The following is a 19,098-nucleotide window of genomic DNA, read 5'->3' as shown; positions in this document are numbered from 1 at the left end:
CTCTGTGAAATTCAAACAAAGATTAACATTGTTTCCAAACCTCATCGACACCCCTGTCCTCTTGTTTAGTGATAATTGACACGTTTTTCCGATTCCTCCAGTCCTCGACTCCATACATAACCTTGATTAATAACGGACAAAGACAGAGTGCCATTACATGCCTATTGACTCTAAATCTCTAACATCAGGCAGGCTTCAGCATCCCCAGTTAAAACTAATTTAGAGTAATTAGCACTGATATAAGGGCAGACAGCAGAGAGGAATAAAACACTGAGTGGTTGCAAGGACATGCAATGACATTTATTTTTTTTGTTCTTGAAAAATAGTAATGGGTTTCTGGAAATGCTTGGAGTGCTTGGAAGTTTAAATGTTTGTGCTAATGGATTTTGTGGTTAGATAGAGGAAAGAGGAGCAAAATGCTGTTTGTACAAGTTATGTGTGTATGTCCGTGTGTATTGCCATCTCTATCTTACAAATATTCCCTGCAGACACAGGTCAGCTATTGAGATTTCCAGGACTTAGGAACCATGGGAAATGTAGTGAACCCTGAGGAATTAAAAACATAATAGCCATCATCAATCACAGGTGGTAGGGCATCGTTGTGCAGCACGTGTAACAGACGCATCACATGTGCACTTTGTACTTAAATGTTTTGGGTTCAAAGTGAAACTGGAGCATAAATGTGCAACATGCAGCAAAGAGAAGCAATTATTCAGACGCTTATGAAGGTCACATACTTCATAAGCGCTTCATATACAATATTTGAGTATACAAATTTTGTCTTTTCATTGAACTCTGATGCCGACCATTCTGACACAGCCAGCCTTTGGAAAGTAAACCCCACAGCTGGTCGCATTGAGTCACCATTCACACCAAATACTTAATGCTGTACTTTGAGGGTTTCACTGCCGGCTACAGGCATTTGTTGTCGGAAGCAGCTGCTCTTATAAAGTAAACATTTATCATCTTCTCAGTTATAAAACTGCTTATAACTTTCAGCACGACTCACTCATCTTAACAGCTCATGATAACGTAGTGTCACCGTTAGCCCTTCTAGCTGATACTGATATTACATCTTCTTTTTACAGCAGTTTGAAAGAGCCGTCAAATATAACGATTACTGGCAGTGAGGTCATTAAGAAAAATACCTGTCAAAAATAGTTTTTACCTGTAATAGTACCAGTACTTAATTAATAATAAAAGAGATCTCACCCTAAACATGTTATAGGCAAACTGCTTAGTTCGAATGCTTACGTTTTTTTTACCCAAGTTCCCAACCAATGAAGAAAATACATTCACACTTAATGGTTTTTTTTCTGAAGTGTATTTTACTCAGACTGAATGAGTAAAAAGTATACTACTATATACTTTACTATACTACTATCATAATATCACAATGGTTTGTATCAAGCGCATACTCTTAGAGGAAATAATGGCCTAAACGCTACACACTGGTGGAAACCATTTTTATTTCCTTTGACTGTCAGGAATTCAGGTTCAGTCAGGAAGTCAGGAGTTTTTTCTTCTGAAATACAACATACATGTGTGAACTCTAACAAACAGACTGCATTGTGTACTTAATCTACATTGGTTTCGTTTTGAGTGCCATCTGTATTTGTGAGCTACACCTGTAGTTTTTCGTAAAACAGCGGAAAAAAAAATCTTGATCACACACAAAAACATGCACAAATACAAGACACACACACACACACACACACACACACACACACACACACACACACACACTGATTAGCATATTAGCCTCGTAAATCATATGTGTGATGTCATAATAGCATAAATCACTGGCTAAAGATGATTATAATTAAATCCTGTCAAAGACCAATGACTACTTTCTAAAAACCTCTCTCTCTTTCTCACGCTGTTTCTCTATTAAATCTTTAAATCACTTCTTCCACCAGATTATCTGTTACTTTGTGAATTAGACGTATTACTCCTTTATTAGCTACAGGGACAGGGCCAGATCTATGGCTTATTAATAAAATACTTGCTCGACATTGATAAATATACAACATGATGGCCACGTCACAGGAATTAATCTCCATTTATGGGGATTGTCTCCGATTCATTAATCCATCTAATTACCAAAGATCTCACCAAATATCTTCGTCCTGATCTATCTCATTCAGTTTCTTCTCCCCTCTCTCTCTTTATCTCACTCAGCCTCTTGCTCTCTCTCCTCCCTCTCTCTTCAGACTCGTGGATCTCTACATAATAGATGAGTCTGTCTAAGAAGACAGAATAAAGGCTCTTAGCAGTGTGATGAATTTTGTACATTATCAAATTACATTTATTATCAATTCAAATCCCCCTCTTTGCTGCACAGGCAATCAGCCACAAAGGCCAAAAACGAGTGTAAATGTTTACAATGATTTACCTAGATCCACCACTGAGAACCAAACTAAGGATATGATTGTTTTTGCCATTTCATATTGATTGACAAACTAATTAAAGCAGCCATATTATGCTCATTTTCAGGTTCATAATTGTATTTTAAGGTTGTACCAGAATAGGTTTACATGGTTTAATTTTCAAAAAACACCATATTTTTGTTGTACTGCAGTGCTCTCTCTCACTGCTGCAGATCCTCTTTTCACCTGGTCTCTGTTTTAGCTACAGAGTGAGACCTCTTTTCTCCTTCTTCTGTACTATCTTTAATTGCACTGCACATGTGCAGTAGCTCAGATGTAGATCATGTCAGCTAGCTAGCTCCATAGACAATAAAAGAAAGGCTGTTTCTACAACTTCGGTCAGTTACAAGGCAGGATTAGCTGGAAGACTTCTAAATGAGGGCGCACATGTAAGTAGTTCTTTTGTAGATTATGGTGAACTTGTGTGTGTTGTAGCAGTGCTTTGCTATTGAGAACAAGGTAGCATGCTAGTGTTAGCATTAGCGTTAGCATGCTAACGAGCTAATGGTTGCGGTCAGCCTGCTCGTTTCGGCTTGTGACGTCACAAGCCGTGCCGATTTTGAACAGCTCACCCAGAGACTGAAGGCAGGACACATTCAGAAACTATATCTCACTCTAAACAGCATGGATGGATTTTTTTCAAAGTTTGTATGTGTGTGGAAGCACCAGAGACACAACATAACACCCCAAATCCCAGAAAAAGTGATTTTTTCATAATATGAGCACTTTAAGAAATATGCAAAAGCCTTTAAGGTCACCTTCAAAACCTGTATTTATATTTTGTATTTATTTATTTATATATAGGGTCAGTGCACATTAATTAAAAAAGGCCATTCTGTTTCAGAATGGCCTTTTTCTTGCTGTACCTACAATCAGTGTAAGTTTGAATCTCCCAAATCCTAGCATGGTTATTTCTTAGTTTCATTTTATTTTGGAGAGACTTTCTATGTTGACAAGTAGATCTGCTTTGATTTTGTGTTTTCTCTCTTGATGTCTAAAGATTGGTTTCAGCTATGCAAATCAGTTTTCGAGCACACATTTATATATATATATATATATATATATATATATATATATAGATATATATATATATATATATATATCTATATCTATATAGATATATATCTATATCTATATCTATATATATATATATATATAGATATATATAGATATATATCTATATCTATATCTATATATATATCATCTTAAAGAAATGTATTTCAAAGAAACATCTTGCATAATTTGTATGTGCACAGAGATCAATTTCACATTGAAGTTCACATTCAAGTTCTTTTTTTTTTTTTTATATGAAAAGGATGCCCCTGACTTATTTTAGAATAAAAGTAAGATATAAACCCGATTGGCTGTCATGGGACATTCAGTTTTAAGGGCATTGTGATGCCTGATTGCCCGAACAATTAACAATCTTGCTGTTGGACAATACAATGGATTTCTGGCATGTCAGAAACTTTGGTCAGCTGTCTTGCAGTTTGACCACTTCCTGCTATCTGATCTCCCACAGTTATAAACTGTAGTGAGCTTGTTTCAGTATTATCGGAGTACTAATTTACATGTTGTGCCTAACTGCAGTCTTGCCAGATTGTGCTGTGATATAAATAATCCTGAACTTCTCTGGAGAACAGACCATTGTCCACTTCTTTCCAGCCATCTGCAGGCCCATATTTGTCATTTTATTGCTTTCCATTGAAAGTAGAATTGCACAAATAACACAGCTTTACACTTTTGTGTAAACATTTTCGAAAATGTGTTCATCTTGTTGGAATAAAACTTTAATGGAATTGTCAATTAAGAAAAAAAATAGGTGAATCCATGTTTAAGAACAATTTAATAAAAAAAAAAAAAAACTGAATTTGAATTACATAATTTGAAACTGAATAAATTAGTTTGGAACAGAATTCCAATAAACTTGAACACTCAAAAGTAATATTATAGAATTGAATTCAGTTGCTCTGTAAAAATCCAACTCTCTATACTGTATACCTCCACATTTAGTTCTCATGGTTCAGATTCAGTTCTTCCAATTCAGATTCAGTTAGCACCACTAATAACAAGCCTATGTTTTGATAATTGTTTATTGGATTAGATCCAAAATCAAAGTGGCAGAAAGGAAGGTCCATCTCCGCGAAATACGACAGCTACAGTAGCTTGGAAAATAGTGATATGGGGCACTGACATAGATGATTTTACTGTTCATCAGACCGCAAATGAGACAATATTTAGCGAGCTAGTGCACCCCGTGGACTTCTCTGGCTCCCTCCCCCACCGCTGGAGACTAACGTTACTTCGCCGGGAGGAGAGATGATGGCAGCTCCAGAGACAGACCGGCTGTAGCGACTCACAATCAGCCAGCAGCAAACACCAGTGCCAGGTTTTATTGCAATTATTCGAGTTGACCAACTCAGATTAAAATATCAATGATTCAAATTCAGTTTCAAGTTTAAAAATACAAGTGCCTGTGTTATAACAGGAGATATATAGTGAAAACTGTTTATATGCAAACTTGGCTGCCTGAACACTAAAAGTACCTACAATGAATTTCTACGTGTGTATGTAAAAAATTATATCAGAAACACACATAGCAATATTATTTGACTTGAAAATGTGTGGACAAAATGTATCGCTTTGTTCTTCTGTGGACTTATCACAGTCTTTTTGTTATGCATTTCAAAAGAAGTAGTTTAGTTTTAAAAGGACAAAATGAGGTGTTGCAAATGCAGATATGCGATTTTGAAAGTCGTCTGGTTTTTACAGCAGCTACAGCATGTTTAGGAAAAGGGATATTTTTATGTCTGCTCGCCCTTAAGATTCAGGCTAAATTGTTGTGTCAACTTCTCACATTGAAGAGGTTATTTTGACTACTAGTTTTCCTAAAAAAAAAAGAAATAAAAAAAAGAACATGTTGAAGGAACACTTGACTTTGCTAAAGTCACCCTAAGAGAACTTCATATTTTGACAAAGACTTTAGGAACAGAGAGAAACGCTGCAGATATTCCCCTTGGCAACAGACATGAATGTCTCCTAGAGCCAATAAATGTCAAATCAAAATGTAAAAAACATATCACAGCATGAGATTGGTGATGTGTTTATAGTTTCCAATGGACCGAAAAGACTTTCAGTACAATTACAGTGCTATAGCTAAGACCAATGCAATTTTGGTAAATGTATTTTAAGTTGTAGGGGTTTCGTGTGTCGTCACGGGTGTTAAAGGTCCAAAATGGTTAGAGTTCACAATATAAACACATTGACTTTTCCGTCAGGCTTACAGTTTAAAAAGGCATCGTAAAAAAAAAGAAAATATTATTCAGATGAATGTTTTTGCTGTAAGAAATTCTCCTGGATTAAACACTTTGCGTCATGCAGTAATGCTAATTAAAAATAACTGCAGGATAACTCCTCAACTAAAGTTTTTAAGCCATGAAAAAAGAATGTAGGACAACTGAAAAATGTGCTAAAATTGCCTCGATTTTATGGATAAATAAATATTCTTGAACCTTGAAGTCATCACTCAGAGACACAGTTAAAAATCATAATCCTGCATAAAAGCAATAAGTAATAACAGTAAGTAGTACGTAAGTATGACTTATGCCAGCTTTAGACTACACATTGTTTTTGTCTTTCCCCACAGTCACTATGTCAGACAGACATATTACCAACAAATCTTGCTGTGTCTTGGACAGAAGAGTGGCAACACTAAGTATGACACTGACCAGTCCCCAGAACGATTATTGCATACTGTCGTGAAGATCATGCGCAAGTTCATAAGTCAACGCTTTGAAGGAGCAGCAGCAGACCTTTCAGAAACATGTTTTGGCGAACAATTTTCGTAAAATAAGAGATTGTATTCCAAACAAGCCGCCATTATGGTTTGATTTGAAATCTGGGAGCCCCACGTGAAGCGTTCGTCTAATCAGGTGCAGCCATCGTGGTTGTAGGAGGGTGTAGCCTGTTTTCGTTGCTTGTCAAGTGGTCAAAGTGAAGAGAAACACATAACTGTGGCTAGAACACTAGCGTGCAATGCTGGGAAGCGGGGTGATCCTTGCCTTGAAAAAAGCCTGTATGGGCACTGTGTGTATCTTTCCTCCACCAGACAGCAGCAGTAACGTTTCTCTCCTTCTTTCCGCCATGTTTACATGTGTTTGCCAGAGAGGCAGAGAGCGCTCTCTCTTCCTATTGGTCAATGTCAAGGAACACCGTCGTAGAACATGTCCCACTAGGCGGAAAAAGACAAAAAATTCTGACATGCTAAACTTTCTGCGTTTCGGTTGTGAAGCGTCCCAGACGTTAGATTGCTGATTTTTGATTATGTCACACTACAAGAGGTAAAGACACGTGTGTCGGTCCCTTTTCCTGTTTGGTGCAGTATTATGGAGCTAAAGGGCTGAAAAAACTGCAGGGATTTCACTGCTTACTAATAGTTTTAAACCCTTCTTACACAAACAACTAGAATGTGACACTTCTGGACACGGAACAAAGTGGAATATTGCTGGAAACCTGACGCCTAAACCAGCTGAGAAAATGTAATTTTAGAAAAGGGGACCCATCTTCTTCAGACGGCCCCTTCCTGCTGTCAACAAGCGTTTTGATCTTTTTGAGCTAGTGACTCACGTATCTAATCTCTTTCCGCACTCTCTCCCTGCACACATAGCTTGAAACATAACTAACCTCATTTCTGAACAGAATAAAATGCTAAATCCATCCTCTCCTTATTTTACATAGCAGATGGAATAAACATGAGCTGAGCGCAGTCAAAAACATTGCATGTTTTGTGTGGTGTGTTGCTGTTTGATTCGTTGTGAATTCAGTAATGTTTATTTAGTAAACCCAGTTGCTAATTCATCTGTTTTAAGCACATTTTATGCTCACTTTGTGATGCTGAGGTTGAGTTGGTTAAGTTAATCCATCTATTTCATGAATATAACACGTAAGGATTCTGCTTCATTCATTATCACCCGTACTGCTTACACTGATATAATGGCAAAAGGCTAGGCTCATGTTTCCTCTGTGTTTTCATATTGAGATGTGATGCATGATGCATTATATTGCCATAGAAACAGCATTCTCATTCTTACACTGCATCTTACATGTTATACTTTGTGCTAGGTTTTAGAGAAGTGAGTGTGCATAATGTAAATCTTCATAATTCACTCTTCTCAAATTGAAGTCTTTTTCAAAGATATTGATCTTATTATGATGCTTCCTAACATGGAATAGTGTAAAGATGTTTAAGTACTAATGTAATTAATGTACTTCTGTCTAATGTTTATAAAACACCTCTGCAGTCACATGAGAATATCACTTCAGCCTCTTCGTGACACATCCAAGCCCCAGCTGGCCTGATTTACATGAACAGTGCATCAGAGGGAGTCATACATACTGTACAGTACGTCATAGTGCCACAGGCATCATGCATTATTCTACACTACTAGCTTTAAGCTCTGGCAACTAGATACTAGTACTGTTGTGAGAATATAATAGGACACCAAACTTGTTAGACGAACCAATCGAATAAATAAACACAGAGTAATAATAGCATATTGTTGTTTGAAAACCAATTTTCACAAAAGTCATCAACCAGTAATCTTTGAGTAGCTGTGGCTCAAGGTAGAGCAGGTTGTCCACTGAAGGTTGATACAATCACGTGTGTGTGTGTGTGTGTGTGTGTGTGTGTGTGTGTGTGTGTGAATAGGGGAGTGAGAGTCAAATTGTTAAGCGCTTTGGATGACATTTGCCATTTTGATGATCGAGGGGTTTTCATTAGTGTCTGAACCTGTGTTTAGCCTTGACAGTACATCTTGACATTATCCCATGGGTTTTGAAAGAGGGCCCAAACAGTATTTTGTGAACATGACTGACTTAGACAAGTGACCTTGTGATGGAATATATCCGTAATTGTAGGACAACGTGTGAATAAGATGTTAATGAAATGAGACAGGACACATACCAAACTAGGGGTGCACCGATCCGATATTAAGATCGGATATCGGTCCCGATATTGACAGTTTTCTTCCCTCTGTCGCACGTGTATCACATTTTGGAAGAGTTGAGTGTACAAATAAATGCGAATTAAATACATTACATTTATGTTATTTTGTCTTAGTTAGGAAAGTAATGTTTAGTTAGGAAAGTCTGGTGCCTTTAGTCTCTTCCACATGGTGAAAGGAAGGTATAAGGTGGAAGGTATACAGTGTATTATTAATTCAACAACGGTATTGGATCGGTATCGGGTATCATCAGATACACAAAGCCCAGGCATCAGTATCGGGACTGAAAAAGTTGGATCGGTGCATCCCTATACCAAACCTGCCTGAGTGCATGAACGTCTTATAAAACAATATCCAGAGGAGAGCAGGTGAGAGATGAATACATCTGGCCCTGGTAGACCTCTTGTGCTAACAGAGCACTGCACACTGCATTAAAAGTAGTAGCACATACTGTACTTGGGGCTATTATCTTTGAACATTATATTGACTGCCCTCCAACCTTGGCCCACTTATTTAAAGGAGAATTCCGGTCGATTTCAACACATAGCTCTGTTGTTTGTAAATTTGGAGTTCTGTCAGTAGCGAGAAAAACAAAAACAATCGGTGTTGCCTACACTGTGTTATCCTCCTGCTACAGTTTGCACCCAGGAGACTGAAACTGGGCAAGTTTTAAACGTGCTTTTAGCCTCTTAACATGTTCAAAATGTCATTACAAGTGCCTACCCATGTGAAGTGATTCCTTCTGAGTAAACACAGTGGATCTGACTGCAGTAGATGTGAAAGAAATGCATAAAAGTTCTGCTAATTCAGCTCTGTTTAGTTCCGGTGTTGAGACAGCAAGACTTAGGAACCGTCTACAAACTACAACACCGAAAAGAGATACAACAAAAATATTTATTAATTTAACGATTAAATAAGGTAGTGTCTCCAAACTTACCTCAATTATAACTTGTCTCCTGCTAGTTGTACTACAGCACTTACTTTTAAAAAATTAGCATATGCCTATTTTTGAAAATATTTTTGTATCTGTTTTCGGTGTTGTAGTTTGTAGACAGTCCCTAAGCACTTGTCTTGCCGGCTCAACACCGGAACTAAACACATCTGATGTCTGATCATCTGATCAACCTGATGAATTTAAGATTATACTAAATTGCCTGAGAAAGATGTAGCAAATTCCAATTATTTGGCTGTTTGTATTAGATGTGTCAAGGCATGATGAGTGTTAAATATTTTGTGGAGTAGTTTAGCATGTTATTAACATGAAGTCATGACAAAATATGTGTCCAATGGATTTTAATCAACAAGGTAGCTATGTAACACACTGAATGGCATCTACACAAAGAAGCCAGGTAAAGCACCATATTTTTGGCAGGTAGTGACTGTGCAGATACTATGGACCAATATCTATAGTTCAACACATTGCATTTTCAATTAAGCATGAGCATGTCTTGCTCTTTCCTCCTCTTCCCGGTGTATCTAAACACTTAGCTACAAAACAGCGAATTCCCTGTTTCCTCCTTGTGACTATTAGATGTCTATAATAATCCTTGTTAATACTGGCAACCAATGTTCGTATCATTGGTACTTCCCTCCACTCAGTAGCCACTTTCCAGTTCCCTAAAGAAATGCATCACTGAAAAAAAACACATCTCAGGCAAAGTCAGCACTAATACCATTTACCAGCGCTGCCAATCCTGCAGTTGCAAGTATTGATGGTGCTTTTTGAACAGCATGGAGCCCACGGCATGAACTGGCCAAATTCTCTCAGTATCTGGTTCTGATGGCCACTATTTTTGTTCTAGAAAAGGTGCGATAGAACGGGGAGCACAGTACTGCCTGACCAAGGTATCGCCATCGCTGGGCCGACTCTTATGAGAGCATTATAAATCTAGACTATGGTAATAGAGTGGCCAGCCTCTCAGTCCTGAAAATGACTTATGTGTCAGTATTTTTTTCCTTCCTCTTCAAGGTATTTTGGCTTGAAGTGTAAATAATTAATTTCCCTATTTAAAGAGTGTCATGTTTGATTTATAACCATAGAGGGTGCAGTGAGGTGACTGCATTGGGGTGGTATTCACTTCTGAATGACAGAAACACCTTCATTCTGAACTAGGTATAAATATGGACAATAAACTGCAGAGAAATGTAGAATAATGTTTTTTATGAAGGCTGTATCACTAGAAATAAATATGTAAACATAACCTTAACAAAGTCTTTTCTAAGAAACTGAACTAATTTGAGAATCAACAGAAGCTACTGTACCTGACATGATTAAATTTCTCAGCATAGGTTGCAGATAGATTTATACTTTAACCTTTTAGAACAAAAATAAGCTAACTGACCCTTCTCAATAAAAGCACAGCAGCCTGATATTTTTGTAATGCATCCTGCTCTTAGTTTAGGGCAGATCTGCTGAGTGGGTATAATGTGGAACCTGTTGCAATCTTACTTTTCATCTGAAATATTTGATATGTATGTGACAGAAGTTAGAGAAATTATACAGAAACATACAGGAGCCCATACAGTATGAGACCCCAAGCCCAAGGTTTGTTTGGCCTTGGTGTTACTGTAAACTCAAATACATACACATAGAAATAAAATGTACGTGCGTTCATATACACACAAACTGTCACCGCTACTTCTGTTTAGCTGCATTGTCATGTGTGACAGTAAGCAGACAGATGTGATAAAGTTTCTATATGAGCCAGCAGAAAAAGTATAAAGAAAAACATAGAAATTACCACAACAAAGGAAGGGAGCACAGGGGTTGACCACAGAATATTTTATATATATATATATATATATATATATATATATATATATATATATATATATATATATATATATATATATATACAGAGTTTTTATATTCACATATTTCATGGAAAAGGATAGTACTGGCTGCATAGCTGGCTAATATTAGCCGTAATGAAGACGGGTTATGATAACTGAATACTAGGGCTGTCAGTCGATTAAAATATTTAATCACATGATTGTCCATAGTTGACTCGTGAATAATCGCAAATTAATCGCACATTTTTCTACTTTAAAAGGGATATTTTTCAAGTTTTTAATGCTCTTATCAACATGGGAGCGGACAATTATGCTTGCTTTATGCCAGTGTTTATTATTATTGCAACAATCCAAAACAATGACAAATGCTGTCTAGAATATTCTTTAGAATAACATCAACGGTACTGTATGCTTGAAAATATGCTGAAAGCATAATATGGCAAACTCAAGCCCATCAAGCAACAACTGATGGGCATATTGACCTAAATGTAACATTACTAGTACAGTCCTAGTAATACTAACACAATGTAGTGTCCCATTTTATACTTGTACTATTTAGTTCTTTGTACTTCTTACACTTCTTACGTCTCCATTGCAAACTATCCAGCGTGGCCTGCCTTTGGCGAGGGGGAGGAGGGTTCTCTGCATCAGCCAGCAAGCTTGGTATGCTTGGCCAGCAAGTGGTATTTGAGACTCGACGTATTCCAGTGGTAACTCAATTCACATCAACAGTACATGCAAATCACTTTGAAAGAGCCATCTGGAAAGGCTTTGAAACTGAACTTGTCATTCAAAAGACCCTTTTCTTCATCCATTTCTGCTCAAGGAGGTGTGTTTCTGCTAGCTATTCACAACGTTACTGCTGCATCGCTTCCTGATTTCCCAAACTACGGAGGCACACAAGACAGAAACTTTACACTCTACTCTTGAGTGCCCTCATTGGGGTTTGTGCCAAGCCAGTCTTGGTGTTCATGCCAATTCAAGGGATGTTCTTGGGTAGTTGAGCCCCCTCCCCTACACCCCAATCTTATCTGGTCCTTACTCTGTAATGCACGTGTCCTTTTACTTTTATCTTCCTTTAACTCCATCCCTCTTGTTCCTTGCCTATACTGTATACCTGAGAGGCCATTCATATTGTACGCGGCATGCGCTGCGCTCGCCGCTAGGTTGCGTCCTATTCCCAAAATATATTTGTTGTGCTTGCCACCGGGCTCATCGCAAAATAGGCAAGAGTTTCTAAATGTACGTCATGCGCCAATATTTGAATGCACGTCACGTCTGCGTCCGGTGTTTACATCAGACGTGTAGTAGCCTACATGCGACATTGTGTAGGATACACAGCGATTTCAGTAGTGATTTGGTGGCTAAGATGTTTCTGTCTTCGAACCAAAAGAAAGCCTTGGCACTTGCCCTGGTTGTGAGGAGAAGACGGAGGAAGGCAGCCACAGCAACAGCAAGAAGGGTGTGGGTGCAAGAGACCCTCCGGTCCAGAGAGCAGTTGGGGGAATTCCGGCTGGTGAAGGAGCTCCGGTTTCACTTTGACCGGTTCCAGGGGTACTTTCAGCTCAACAGGGAGCAATTTGACAGTCTGCTGACGAGAGTCGGGCCTACAATTTCCCGGATGCAAACAACATTCCGAAAGCCCATTTCTACAACGGAGCGTCTGGCTATTTGTCTCTGCCTGACGTGTGGCTCCAGAAATCACAGTTTGGAAAAGTATTTCCAAGTACTTTTTTGGTCTGCCCCTGCACCACTTTTTTGTCTGTCTGTTGCCTCCTCTCCTTTATGTACCTGTCCCTTAGGTTCTTTCACCTTTTCTTACACTCCTCCTCTAAATAGATGAAGACGTGTGGATTATTTTCACTTCTAAATAAAATGTTGCATTTCAACACTATGTGTCATTGCATGTTTACATACATAAGTAAGAGTCTTTGCAGTTGGGTATAATAAAGCTAAGATATGAGCCTACATTCATCATTCATTCTCTGGAAAACACTTTGTTTAATGCATATGTGCAATGTGCAATGTGCAAAACTGGAGCTTACACACTTGGAAATGGGTAGTTATTCTGTGTAAAGGCCATATACATAACTATCTATATGTGAACTTCAATGAAAATGAACATGACTTGTGTCAGTCCAAACATATTTTACATCATATAAACATACAAATACAAATATATCCTACAAATACCTGTATGGAGCTGTATAATCAACTTGGTATTTGGTTTTCGCAGCTCACAACAGTAGGCTACAGTTCTTCTTAGTTGCTTTGGTGCATTTCTCAGATCAGAGATGACAATAATGTGTAACTTTGTCACATAGGGAATAGTGCTCCCTTTCATGTGCATTGTTCATTAGACTATACTTACAAAGTGAACTGTTAAATATGAGCAGTTTCACTATCTTGGTATAAACAATGGCGTAAGGACTTGTCAGTTTGATTCATTGGTATAAACACTTGCTTTGGACACAAAAAAGATTTCCAGCAAGATACACGATTTTTCAGGTCAGTCACTATGTGGTGCAGTTTACACCAATTGTTTTAAGAAATGCACTCACTGTTGTGCAAATGCAAATTATGATTTGACAAATGCACCAAAGTAACTGAGAACAAATGTAACATAGGATTGTATTTCAGTGGAGACATGTCCATGTTTTTTTTGTGATCAATTATTTTTTATTTTCAAAAGAGAAGGGCATGACACAATTCAAAGACTTTCACTTCCCTCCACCCACCCCTCCAGAATACCCCCCAGAATAGCGACATCCCCCCTCCCTCAATGTCCCAACATGATCTTCTATGTTACATACAGTACACATAGTGATACAGCACATAGTACATTGGTCATATCAGTGTCCTATAGGCCAAAGTAAGTGCACAGAAATAAACAAAAAATTACAAATAAAGACATATTCCTCAGCTCAACTCCGTAAATCTTTAACCACTGCCACCGCAGAGGTCCAGGTTTGGATTGTTTTCTGACTAGCTCCATGCATTCTTTCTACAGACAACTCCATGTAGAGTATGCTCAAAAATGATTGTAGCCACTGGGTGTGTGTGAGTGCATGGGGGGGCTTCCAGCGCAAGGCCAGCATTCTCTTAGCTGCAGTCAACCCTGCTAATAGAGTGCGGGTCCGAGTAGAGGACAGGCTCAATGATGAGGTGTCATTTAGAAGCAGTATTTTAGGAGAACATGGTATGTCTACCTCCAATAGATCTGATAAAGTGGAAGATACTAATTTCCAAAAGGACACCACATCAGGACACTCCCAGTACATATGTAAGAATGATCCCACACGACCCAGAGAGCATAGATCACAAACAGGCGAATGTATGAGCTTCAAGTATCTCTTTCTTGGCGTTAGATACATTTTATGTATGAGTTTGAAGTGTATAAGTTTGTGATTAAGGTTCTTTGATGTTTTGTCTAAATTGTTCCAGACAGTCAACCAACATATTGGGTAGATCAAGGTCACCGGTCCACACTTGATGAACTGCCAGAGGTCCATAAGAGGATGCTAGTAAAAAAGAGTAAAGAGCAGAAATCAGGCCTCTCGATCTTACTCCTACATCTAGCAACGTGTGTAGCTTGTGAGTGGGGAGGGGAGTACCCCAGGGCACACCGCATCGCAGATCTTAAGCGCAAATAGAGGAAAAAAGATGTACCTGGTATATCATAAGTAGCTCGCAGATCGGTAAACAACCTCAAACCCCTGTGCATCTTGTCCCAGTAGCCTTTAGGTGGGGGAAGGCAGGGCCGGATTGGGACTCATTTTCAGCCCTGGAGTTTCATGCCTTAGACCGGCCCACTTTAGTTCACGATTGACTATATTAAAATAATGTAATTAAAACCTCAGAATATAAGTCTGCAATAGGCGCACTGTTCTCTCCAGCCTTGTAATTCATTGTATTTTTGAAAAATATAATTTCCAATTCAGTGCAAAAACAGTAGCCTAAGTTTTCTCACAGTGAGAGCATTAGTCTCTTCAACTGGGTCCTGGCTCTGTTTCTGACACTAAATGAAATTTTTTACATTTATTTCTCACCACAAATATCCCCTTTTTACAAAGCTTTCAAATCAAGTCAAGTCAGTTTCAATAATGTATTGCTGAATCATCAGGTATCATTAATTATCTCAGGGCATTTTTCATTGAGCAGGGCTCTTCATTACTATTAGTTCTTCTGAATGACAATCCTACCTGCCCATTCTGGTGTGTTGGGCTCATGACTGGAGCTTGGTAACGTTACTGGGCCTTGCTCTTCACTGTTAGCAGCAAACTGGACTAGAGGCGGCTGCTGCTGAAGAGCTACAAGAAAAAGTTAGATACATGAACGGTGGTTTGCAGACAACGTTGTTTTGCACGGTCGCTAGCATCTTGCACTGCTCCTAACTACCTTAACGTTAGCTTACTTACCGGCCTCGTTCATTTGTTTTTTTGAGGAAAAATGTGCTCAGCTTAGAACATTTGGCCGCGTCAGTTTCCAAAGCTTTCAGCGCTGCCTTTGCGCTTCCTGTTATCCATTTTTATCTGACTTTTTTTATTTTGAGCAACTTGCAAGGTGTTGTGTCGGGGGCGGGGCCAGGGAGTAAAAAGATAATCACGTCATCATTAACCTGCAGGCTGCACTCTGGAATTTTCCCGGTGCTCCCGATGAGCCAATCCGGGCCTGGGGGAAGGGGTATCATATTAGAATAAAAGTTCACTCTAGGAAGGACATCCATTTTGATTATGGACACACGTGTTTGTAAGGAGTTTGGGAGCCGCGTCCACCTCTCCAAGTCCCCCTCCACTCGTTTCATAATACCCTGGACATTTTTGCTAGAGATGGAGAACAAGGAGGGGAAGACATCCACGCCCAAGTATTTGAAACTCCCAACCACTGGTATGTGTGTTGGCAATGTGGAAGTGTCGAGAGATGAGCTAAGGGGCATCAGCGAAGACTTAGTCCAGTTAATTTTATAGCCTGAGAGAGTGCTAAACTCCTCAAACACCTCCAATACTATCGGAATACACACTGCCGTATTATTTATGTATAACAGAATGTCATCCGCGAATAATATGTGATGTGAAGTGTTACAAAAGGGTATGGGCGAGAGAGAGGGGTGCCGCCTAATTGTCTGCGCAAGAGGCTCGAGGGAGAGAGCGAACAGAAGCGGAGACAGAGGGCAGCCTACGGGAGCCTCTTGATACTGGGAAGGGGGAGGAAAATATGTTGCCTGAAAAGACCATAGCTGAGGGATTAGAGTACCTTAATCATCTTAATATAGTTAGTACCAAGACCAAAAGCTTCCAAAACCAGTCAGAGATAGTTCCATTCGAGTCTATCAAAGGCTTTTTCTGCATCCAATGATAGAACAGCACATGGGGACTTAATATCTTTAGAAAAATATATTGTATGGAGAAGTCTACGTAAGTTATCAGCTGCGTGGCGCGTTTTTATAAACCCAGTCTGGTCATGATGTATTAATTTAGTCATGAGTATCTCAATCCGTGAAGCCAGGACTTTAGCATATATTTTTATTTCTGAATTCAAAAGTGACAGGGGTCTGTAATTGCCACAGAGGGAGGGATCCTTATTAGGTTTGGGGAGAACGGTGAGAATAGCAGAGTTGGTGTCCCGGTCAAATGAGCCCCTATCCACAGCCGTGTGGATCACATCCAGCATGAATTTACCTAGCTCCTCCCAGAAAAACAAATAAAATTCAGGGGGCATTCCATCCCATCTTGGCGATTTCCCCTTTTTCATCCTCTGAATGGCCTCATTTAGTTCTATCAATGAAATAGGCTTCTGCAGGTCATCTGTCTCCTTTTGGTTTAAGATTGGAAGATTTGCCTTCCGTATAAAGTGTCTACATCTGTCACTGTCCAAATTAACCTCAGAAGTGTAGAGGTTAGAGTAAAAGTCGCGAAACTCTAATAAAACTGTTGAAACAACGCGGCCACGCTGCTGTGAAAGCTCCCCGAACGTCATTTATCAGAGTCTGGTTGTTACCCCTCTCAGTGGCAGCTCCTCCACTCATATCTTTATAACGGAGCTAACCGCTAACCGGAGCTAACCGCTAATTAGAGCTAATCGTTGCCAACCGAGCCTTCAGTTCTGTGTGCCTGTATCCATTAACTGCATATATAGACTCAAGCCCGAATAAAACCCTTCATTTTATTAAAATTTCTGTAAAAGTTTTAAACTACAACTCAGAGTTGTTTGAATGACAGAAATCAGCTAAAGGTACGGCGTAGCGTTAGCGTGCTAGTTGATGCTTTCTCTGCGGAGTGCTGACTGATTTGCTCTCGCGAGTCATGTGACCAAATCGCAGACTTTGCGATTAGGAAATCGCGTTTTAACATATCGCGATATTATCGCAAATGCAATTAATCGTTCAGCCCTAGTTGTTATGTTGGCAAATTTCTCACTTTGCTTGAATCTGAGCGACAGAAGGTGACTAGGCTTATGCCCGTGAAAATAGTATGTCGTTCTGGTCTTGTGAATTAAAAATTCAGCCTTTTGTCTGAGCAGAGAATTCAGTTCAATTTTTGTCACATCGATGACTTGTTTCCTGGCTTCAGAGAAAGAGAGTTGCTGTTGATGCTCTAGAGAAGTAAGTTTAGATTCAACATTATTTATTTTGGCCAGCCGAGTCTTACTAAGATGTGAGGCAAAAGCTATCGAGGTGTTCCTGATACATCCTTTCAGAGCGTACCAAAATATTCGAGGGTCATTAACGGAACCAGTATTCTCAGCCACAAAATTGCTCAGCTCTCTCCAGCGAGCTGCTCTGGTAGGTGTGTTCAGTAAGGTAAGTTTGACTAAAATGATGCTGTGGTCAGATAATGGAGTAGGAGAAAGCACTGCATTATGAATTTCGGAGATTGAGATTAAGATGTAGTCAATGCGAGAGTAGGTTTTATGTCTATTAGAATAGAAACTGTAGGGCTAACAGCACGAATACATCAATTAAGCTAAAGTCATATAAATTTGGACAGAGAGGCTGAAATAGAGCTTTGAGAGTGAGAACAGTGTCCCGCGGTGCTCGAGCAGTCTAAGGCCGGGCTTATAACCGCATCCATATCTGCACCCATGATTATAGCAAAATCATACATGTCGGACATAATTTCAGCTAGTGTGGTGAAAAATATAGGATTGAATTGGTTAGGTGCATATACTGACATAAATGCTAATTTACGACCAGCAATTATAGTTTTTATGTAAGAAATGCGGCCGTCTAAACTGCCAAATTTATCAAGTATGGTTATGGACAGAGAGATCTTCAAAACGATAAGAGAGCCACGGGTTTTAGAGTCAATAGACGCTGATGCTGCCACGTAATATTGTCTATTAGCAAATCGCTGTACATCAGTTGCTTTAAGATGGGACTCTTGGATAAATGCAATATCAATGTGGTTTCTACAGAGTAAATCCAAGCAAGCCGCATGTTTAACTGGCCCGTTCAATCCGTTCGTGTTCCAACTATCTAACTGTAAAGTTGCCATGGTTCAGTTGTAGGGCTAGAATGAGCTGAGCATTGTACAGTGTATTAAGCAATTGAGTCCAAACATGTAGGCCTGTATTATGGACACAAATAGAGATGATGATGGCTGTGTTACAATAAAGATAAGAAGATCTAGCCCGGTCCAATAATACCCTGTCGCCAACAACCCCAAAACTCACACCGAGAACCAGGTGAGTTAAGAACCAAAAAAAAAGAAAAACATCTCTCCCAAATAACATCAGGCACTTGGCACTGAGAGAGCGTGCAACTGCCTGTTGAATCCGCCCGTCCCCCCTTAAAGAAAAAAATGGCTGTCAGATACTGACAGTTAAAAATGAACTACCTTAGATTGTAAAGGCTATACAAACCATAGGAGCTGTAC

General features: G+C 39.2%; 1 long non-coding RNA gene across 1 annotated transcript; it reads right to left on the bottom strand.

Moving 5' to 3' along the window:
* Positions 1 to 1,919: 1,919 nt before the first annotated feature.
* Positions 1,920 to 11,595, bottom strand: LOC116056625. Its single transcript, XR_004106621.2, has 3 exons — positions 11,477 to 11,595; positions 10,689 to 10,693; positions 1,920 to 1,930 (listed from the first exon to the last, which is right to left on the bottom strand). It is a non-coding gene; the product is annotated as an uncharacterized LOC116056625 (long non-coding RNA).
* Positions 11,596 to 19,098: the final 7,503 nt, after the last annotated feature.

This window comes from Sander lucioperca, chromosome 2, assembly GCF_008315115.2.
Source record: "Sander lucioperca isolate FBNREF2018 chromosome 2, SLUC_FBN_1.2, whole genome shotgun sequence".
Taxonomy (NCBI): Eukaryota; Metazoa; Chordata; class Actinopteri; order Perciformes; family Percidae; genus Sander; species Sander lucioperca.
This window is presented reverse-complemented; position numbering and strand designations above follow the sequence as displayed.